We start from the raw sequence: 9203 nt of genomic DNA on the forward strand, positions 1-9203 counted from the left end.
GGCAGGTCTCGAACCCTCGGGCTCAGGCAATCCACTCATCTCAACCTCCCAAAGGCGCGGGATTACAGGCTGAGCCACCGAGTCCGGCTGAGTCTGTTTTTAAAAAAATATTTTAAATGCCTGTCATATAGCAAACATTTGAATTATGATAAAAACCAATTTACCGATATTTTAAAGTAATAGATTCTGCCTTTTGTCATATCAAAAATGTTTTTAAGTAACTTATAATCCCAAGAATTTTCTCATATTTTTTCTTTTAAAATTTTATAAAATTATATTTTACATTTAGACCTATTAATCCATTCTAATAGTTTTGTATACGTAAATTGAAAACTGTGAAGAATGGGTAAAAGTATAGCTACTTTTTAAATAAGATCTTCTGTGGATATGATGTACAATTTGTTTTGTGCAAAGTTTAAGGCATAGATTGTGAGTTTTTTTTTTTAAAGAAACTATTGTTTTGATTTGTTTGTACATGTTGCCCAATTGTACCAGCACAATTTATTGAAAAGACTATTCTGTCTCTATTAAATTTCCTTAGCATCTTTGCATAAGCCAAATGACCACATTTATTTGGCTCTATTTCTTGACTTGCTATGCTTTTCAACTTATATATGTCTATCTTTGCAATAATGTCTTATTGCTTCAAATAAGAAAACTTTACAATTAATAACAAAATAAGGCAGTTTTAGTCCTCTAAGTTTCAATTTATTTGTTTAAAATAATTTTAGCTATTTTAGACCTTTGTCTTCATTTTCAGAGTCAGTTTAACTATACTTACTAAAATTCTGAGATTTTAAGTAAGGTTTTATTGCATGACTAAAACATGCTGGGGATAATTCACAATTTAGCTCATACTATTTAATCCTAAACATAGCATATCTGTGCAATTAGAATTTTTTGGTTTCTTTCATTAGAGTGTTTTAGTTTTTAGTTATGAATCATGCAGATATTTTATTTGATTTTTATCTAAACACTACAATTTTGCTGTTATTGTAAACAGTACTTTTTAAAAAATTCAAATTTCAATGGTATTTATTATAATGATACTATGACTGACAACCTTCCAAAACTCACTATTCACTTATTAATTTTGGGACCTTCTCTGTGGTGTTTGTTTTTCCTTAACATAGACAATCACATAGCTGGGAAATAAAAATAATAATTTTATTTTCCTTTTTCCATTCTAAATGACTTTCGTTTTCTTAAGTGCAGTGCCCAGTATCTTCATTATGATGTTGAACGTGAGTGGTGAGAGGACACTCTTGCCTTGTTTCCAATATTAAGAGAAAAGCACAATGTTGTTCAACATTTAGTATAAAATTAACTGTAGAATTTTTGTTTTCTTTAATGGATATATATATTCCCTTCAATTTCTAATTTGCTGACAATCTTTTTTAAATTTTTAAAAAATTTTTTTGTTTTGAAGATGTGGAGTACAGTTGAGGATTAGGTGTACAAATGGTCATGCTACATGTAGAGTCTGGACCTCCCTTTGGTCTCACTTTGCCTGGTTTGAGATCAGGTACCCTTTTTGATGTTATGTGGTCCCCCATTCCTCCTCTGGCAGTGTCCCGCTACTGCCAATCTCTTTCTTATAGTATTATGGTAAATGTTCAGGGTCTGCTTATGAGTGAGAACATGTGCTACACAGTTCTCTGATTCTGTGAAAAATCACTGAGTATTGTAGGCTCTAAATCCATCCAAGTTGCTGTGAAGTCCATAATTTTGCCCTTTATGGCTGTGTAATATTCCATCGTGCATGTGTACCACATTTAAAAAAAATCCAGTTCAGTTTTGACAGGCAGCGTGGTTGATTCCATGTTTTTGCTATTGTGAATAGTGTTGCAATAAACATGCATGTGAAGGCATTTTTTTTGTAGAAGGATTTGAATTGATCTGGGTATATTCCCAGTAGGGGGATTGCTGGATCATATGGAAGGTCAATTTCTAGTTCTTTTATAAATCACCACGCCGTTTTCCATAGAAGCTGAACTTGGTTGCATTCCCACAAGCAATGTAGAAGCATTCCCTATTCTCTGTGTTCTCACCAGCATTTGTTGTTTTTTTGTTTTATTAATGATGGTCATTCTTACTGGGATTAGGTGGTATCTCAATGTGGCTTTGACTTGCATTTCTCTGATGATTAGTAAGGCTGAGCACTTTTTCATGTGTCTGTTGGCTGCCCATATATCTTCTTTTGAGAAGTGTCTATTCATGGCTTTTGTCCACTTTCCAGACCAGCTCTACAGGAAGCATTTGATGACAATTTTTAATGGATTTTGTCAAATGTTTTTCCTAATCAAGATAATTATTTTTAAGTCTTAAAATTTGTTAATATCATAAATTATATTGCTTGTTTGATTCATGTTAAGCCTCGGGTAAACATGATGTGGTCAAAAAGTATAGTTTTTTTAACCTATTGCTAGGTTTTATTGTCAATATTTTGTTGAGGGTTGTTGAGTTTATGCCTATGAAAGGCACTGAAATTTTTTTTAGTTTTAATATATTTGCTTTTAGTTTTAAAGTAATGATTGACTTCAAAAAATGACTTAGAAGGTATTCCTTCCTGTTTTCTTTTCTGGAACCCACTGTTTAATAAGTTTAGTAACATTTACTTCTTGTTTAGTAGAATGCACTGTCTGAGTCTGGAGTTATTTTCTTCCTTTTTTTTGAAGGTCTATAATCATAAAATCCAATTTCTTTAATATATATAGAAATTTTAGCTTATCTATTTAATCTTTAGTGGCTCTTGATAGCTTTCTCTTCTAAGAAGTTGGTCCATTTTATTTATGCTGTCACATTAATGAGCATGGAACTATTTGTAGTTATATGAGTTATTCCCTAAATTTTGTATGGTTTTTAGTGATGCCCCCTTTTTAATCTCGAGTACTTGTTTAATCTCTTTATTCTCCCTTGCTATAACTGGATATAGCTTGATCAGTGATATTGATATTCCCAATGAATCAGGCTTTCTTTTCTTTTCTTTTTTTTTTTTTTTTAACTGAAATTCTGGTTTTATTTTACTTCTGCTCCATTTTTTATTATTTATTTCTTCTGCTTACCAAAAAGTTAAAATGCAGAGTTGAGACATTTGTGTTTTAATATAAAAGTGTTTATTAATATATATTTTCTTCTAAGCACTACTTTAGTTTCATCTTAAACATTTTAGTTTATTATATTTTTATTTAATTGAAAACATTTTAATTTTCTTTTATTCTTCTTGCATGATTTATTTTTTATTTAGATATGTGTTAAATTTTCAAATATTGGTGCATTTTTCAGATATTCTATAATTGATTTTTAATTTCATTTCATTATGGTTTGATAGCACGATTGTATAAATTATATTATTTTAAAGTTGTTAAGCTGTTTTATGGTTTAGAATATAGTCCATCTTATTAGAGGCCCTTATGCATTTGAAAATAACATGAGTTTCACTGTTTTTTGATGTAATATTCTATAAGTGCCAATTAGGTAAAGTTAGATTTTAGTGTTGTGATATATTTTCTATATTTAATAATTTTTCTGTCAATTACTGAGACTTGATTGTTAAAGTCTGAAATTAAAATGGTAAATTTTTATTTCTCTTCATTTCTACAAATTTATTAAAATTGAAGTTCTCTTGTTAGGTGGTTGCTATAATTAAGTTTTTGTGGAGTAAAAATTAATCACTTTTTATTTTTTGTTTAATACAACTATACATTTTTATAACAGTCTATGAACTTGTCTATTTTTTCTGATATTAAAATAGCACTTTCAGAATTGACTTAGCTATTATTTTTTTCCTGCCTCTTACTTTTAACTAAGGTGTATCAATATTTAAGGGGAATTTCTTATTGCCAACATATAATTGTAGCTTGCTTTTTTTTTAATATCTAAAAGAATGTCTTTCTTCTATTTAGTGTATTTAGAATGTTCACATTTAATGTTATTGATACTTAGATTAAATTTTATTTTGCTATTTTCTCTTTGTTCCATCTGTTTTTAGTCACCCCTGTCTTCACCATCACTATTTTTATGCCTTCTTTTGGGTGAATTGTGAATTTTGTATGATTCCATTTTATCTTACTCTTGGACCATTATTTATGTTCTTTTAAAAACTTCATTATTTTTTCCACTATAGTGCACAGATAATTCAAAAGTATACCTGTCATTTCTTCCTGTCATCACTTGTGCAATTTTTTTCAAACATTTTACCTGTATGTAAGGTAAAAACACTCAATATGGAGATATTATTGCTATAGAAAGTCAGTTATCTTTAGAGAACATAAGGAAAATTAAATTTGACCTTACCTTAATATATTTTATCTTTAACACTAAGACTCTTTTTCTTTGTATAAATTCAATTTTTTGTCTTATACTTGTGATGATCTGCAGGAGGAGGTAGCAGGACTCATTAGGTCTATGCTCCTGTCAGAATTTTAAAAAATGGAAAGAGGATTCCTGGTGGAACTATATGCCTGCCTGTCATCTTACACCAAGGTGAGCAGGCAACAGAGACACATGCCTTAAACCAAATCCTTCAGAATTAAAAAAACAAAAACAAACATAGTCCGCTACTTACTTCCACTTTGCAAATTCCATGCTAAACAGTGGTTCATAATAACAAGGACCTATCAGGGAAGTGTAAACTTGGAAATTCAACTGTATCTTGGAGAAGTTGACAATGAATGTGTCTACTTAAGGAATTTTGAATGAAGAATTATTGGGAATACTATGGGAAATGTAGGAAAAGACTTAACACCTCCGGTAGAATTGTGCCTCTTCTAGTAATACTCATCTAAGAAAAAACCAGGCAAGGTAGCTATAGAATATTTGTTCCTTATTTTTCTAAATATATTCTGCCTATGGGTTTTTTTATTTGTTTTGTTTTTGTTTTTGTTTTTTGTTTTAGAAAACAAGATTTATTAAGAGGACAGAAAAACTCCCACAGTGGGAGGGAACCTGAGGGGTTTGCCTGGATTTTAATTATTTTTTTCTCATTCACAATTTATCTGATAATTGGTATGCCAGTCTATTTAATGTTAAAGTTAAATGGAACATACATTTTAAATAGATGGTAACTCTGTATAAGGAGAAGGAAAGACAACATCATTTGAAAATGACAAAAATCTAGGCAATGCCAAAATGACGTAAGGTAACCTTATAGTCACATTTTAAATATAGAAATAGTTATAAATATCAAACTTGAATATATAAAGATAATTATTGAACATAAAAACAAATCCTATAACATCAGAATTTAAAACATATTTTTAAATACTTTCATGCATCTTTGGAACTACCCTTAATAAGAAAAGCGTGACTTAACAGTACTGTTTTTCAGCAAAGATGGATTTTCAAAGAGAATGAAGTTCATGTGTTGTGGTTTACCACACCCTTAACTCGGGAGTATAAAAGTCCAGGTGCAGATGGTAATATTCATTCTCAAGAAACTCGCCTTCAACATCAAACCAAACCTCCAGCCCCTGAGACAATGAGCTACTATTATGGCAACTGCTATGGTGGCCTCGGCTATGGCCTTGGTGGTTTTAGAAACCTGGGCTATGGATATGGCTCCAGTTATGGGCTCAAAGGCTATGGTGGTTATGGCTGTGGCTACTTCCATCCCTCTTTCTATGGAAGATACTGGTCTTCTGGATTCTTCTGAAAAAATTGATTATTATTTTGTGACTCAGAATGTTTGTCTAATTTTCTATATCTTATACTTTAATTTTATTTTTCAAAGAAGATGTCACCATGTATTTGGATCACCTTGAATCAGTAGAAATTCATGTGTCTGATCGGGAATTTGATCACTTTGACTAGATACAGTCAACCTCTCTGGAAAATGACTATGCTTAATATTTTTTCCATCATAGAAAATGTATAAAGTTTATTTATACTTTTGAATAAACTTTCTTAATGAATATTAAATATCAAGTTTAATTTCTTGTAACTGTTTTAAAGTACTGGGGTTTTTGTTGATGTTTTCAAAATTTTAGTAATATTTTTGCCTTGAAAAATATTTTCCCATGCTGTATATTTACTTCATATTAATGTTTACTTAACAATGATACTCATGGTATCTCAAACGTAATTTGTTCAGATGATTTTTATTTTAAATTAATATCTCTTTTTTATGTGGCATTCTACAGAGACAAATGTATTCAGACATTTCTAATGCTTATGAAAATCATGTCCTCCATCCACAATATTTAAGGTTTGATGGAGCATCCATTCTCTCTTTAGTATAATGAGGTTAGTGAGACTTCCAGCACTATAGAAGAAATGTTTTCTTGGTGCTACACTAACATGATAGATATTACTATTTTTCTGAACTCAGCAAAAAAGCAATGTCTTGACTTGTCCTTTACTATTTTGGGTATTTTAGTGGTAGTTTTCATTTTATATAATTCAAATGTGGGAAAACTTCTTGGTTAATACCCTTTGTATGCTCTGTAAAAAAAAAAGAGTCTATAATTTATATTACAGTGTATACAAACATTTTTGAGACTAAACTTTTAAACTTTACGCTCACTTAAAACTCAGAAATGAACTGGGCTCGGTGGCTCAGCCTGTAATCCCGCACTTTGGGAGGCTGAGGTGAGTGGATTGCCTAAGCCCGCAGGTTCGAGACCTACCAGGACAACTTGGCGAGACCTCATCTCTACAATAAACCAAAAAATTAGCCGGGCATGGTAGTGTCTGCCTGTAGTTCCGGCTACTCATCGGAGCCCAGCAGGTCGAGGCTGCGGTGGCCGTGAGCGTGCTACTGGACTCTAGGCTGGGCAACAGAGTGAGACTCCAACTCAAAAACAAAACAAAACAAAACAAACAAACAAACAAAAAAACCCTCAGAAATGGACTCTAAATTAGTGCTTCCACATCTCTGGTTTAAGGAATTTTTTTGTTCTTAATTCATACATTAATCAAAACTTGATTCCAAAAATGAGTCATTGCTTTTGCCCGAGTCTTGGTTTTCTAGGGTACTAACTTTCACCTTTGAGTCTCACATTAAAATGTTCCCTGACATCACTCACAATAAACTGGGTGAAGTCTATGGGTCTTAGTGAATCTGAAATGATTCTCATAGGTACTTTCCACATTGTGCTTATGATAAAAATATTTTTGAGTTGAAGTATGTTGTCATTCTTTTTGATACTCTTGTGAAATTAGAAATAATTACAGAGCTGAATCACACTTATTCTAATGAGAAATGTAGCTTTTTAGACAATCTTAAAATAAAGCTAACTGGTCATCTTACTTGAGAAAACTGTGCTTTTTAAGGTTGCCTATTATTTACAAATTCATATGACAATATTTTTTTAAAAAGCTATATGACTCCTGAGATTTTTTTAAAAATACAAATGTTAACAAAGAAGAGGTCAGGGGTGTAAAAGAAATATGATTGGCCACAAGGCAGTAATTTTAAAACAAGAAATTATTTTGAGAGTGTATATGTAAAATTATTTCCCTTACTATACCATTTATTTTTAACATACTTAGATGTTTCTGCAAGAAAACTGCAAGAGAACATATAGTGGATCAACTAAATGTTCTATTGTATGGGAACTGTATAGCATTAAACTTAAAAAACAGAGATTAATTAATCACAATTAATTTACAACAGAGAAGACTAAACTTCATTTTCACTTTAAAAGTTCATCTAAACTAGTTCAATAAAGGAATATTAGATAAAGAGAATAGCATGGTATTGTCATGGGCATGAAAAAGACAATATAGTATCTATAAAAAAATGGAGAAATTTTTGTTTAAAAAAGTATTGAATTATCAAAAATAATGCAGTTTGGAGAGAGGGAGCTTTAACTGACTGGTAAGGAATTTGTTTCCTTTCTATTTGATAAAGTTTGAAAAATAAATATCAAAACTTTTCCCTGAATTTAGTAAATCACATAAGTATCTAGACATATACCTCTACCCCAAAATAAAAATGGTCCTAGTTGGAATGTGTGTGTGTATGTTTGTGTGTTTCAAATTAAAAAGAATAAAACAACAGCACAAAGCAACATAGTGTCATTGCTTTTGACAAGGACAAATTTTAGCTAAAATGAAATAATTTGATAAATTTTGTTATCTCATTTAATAAAAATTAGAATTTATTATCTTAATTGTTTAAAGTCAACACACAAATCAAAAACTAAGATAATCCACCAGTGTTATGATTTAATAGATGCATAATTTGTACTTTTTACATATGTTTTATTTGTGCTAATTTTCACTTATTAGCTAATAGACAAAAATACACACATACACTTGAAGTGACTTCAAAAAGTTCATGGAAAATTGACTAAAATGGAATCAAAATACAAAAATAAAAAATATGAACTTTATTACTCAACAAAGCTTCATCAAGTTTGACACATTTTTGTAAGTGCTAATACCATTCATTTCATCCCTAAAGAACTGAGGGATTTATCTATGGTAATGCAGTCTTTTTTGCATTATTGACTGAAAAAAAGGGTGTCTGTAATAGATTTGCTTAAAATTAGGAAACGAAAAGACGTCATAAGGAACAAAGTCAAAACTGTAGGGTGGATGGATGCCTAATAATTTTCTACTGAAACTTTTACAAAATTGCCCTTGTTTGATAAGAGGAATAAGGAGAAATATTGCCAGAGTGGAGAAGGACCTTTAGTAAAGCTTTCCTGGGACTTTTACTGCTAAAACTTTGTTTTTTCTCAAAATACTCTCATAATAAGCAGATATTTTTCTTTCACTCTCCAGAAAGTCAATGAGAAAAATGCTTTGAACATTCCACAAGACTGTTACCATAAACTTTGCTCTTGACTGGTCCACCTCTTGGTATCCATTGTGATTTTTCTTCAGGATCATACCAGCAAAGTCATATTTCATCTTCTGTTACAATGCTTTTTTAGAAATACTTTAAAATCTTAATCTCACTTGTTTAAAATTTGAAAGCTATGCTGTTGTCTGCAGCTGGCTTGGGTGCATTGGTTTTGGCCACCATCAAATAGAAAGTTTTCTCAACTTCAGATTTTCAGCCAAAATTATGTAAGTTGAACCAACTGAGATGGTGTTGGCTATGGTTCCTGCTGTTAATTGTCAGTACTCTTCAATTAGGGCATAAACAAGATTGTCTTGAAAATTGATGTGGATAACCTGCCATTGTAGGTTTCATCTTCATCATCATCTCGTCCCTTCTTAAAGTGAGCTTTCCTTTTTTTTTTTTTTTTTTT

This window comes from Carlito syrichta, unplaced genomic scaffold (assembly GCF_000164805.1).
Source record: "Carlito syrichta isolate Samal-C Ts95f unplaced genomic scaffold, Tarsius_syrichta-2.0.1 Scaffold305632, whole genome shotgun sequence".
In the NCBI taxonomy this organism is placed as follows: Eukaryota; Metazoa; Chordata; class Mammalia; order Primates; family Tarsiidae; genus Carlito; species Carlito syrichta.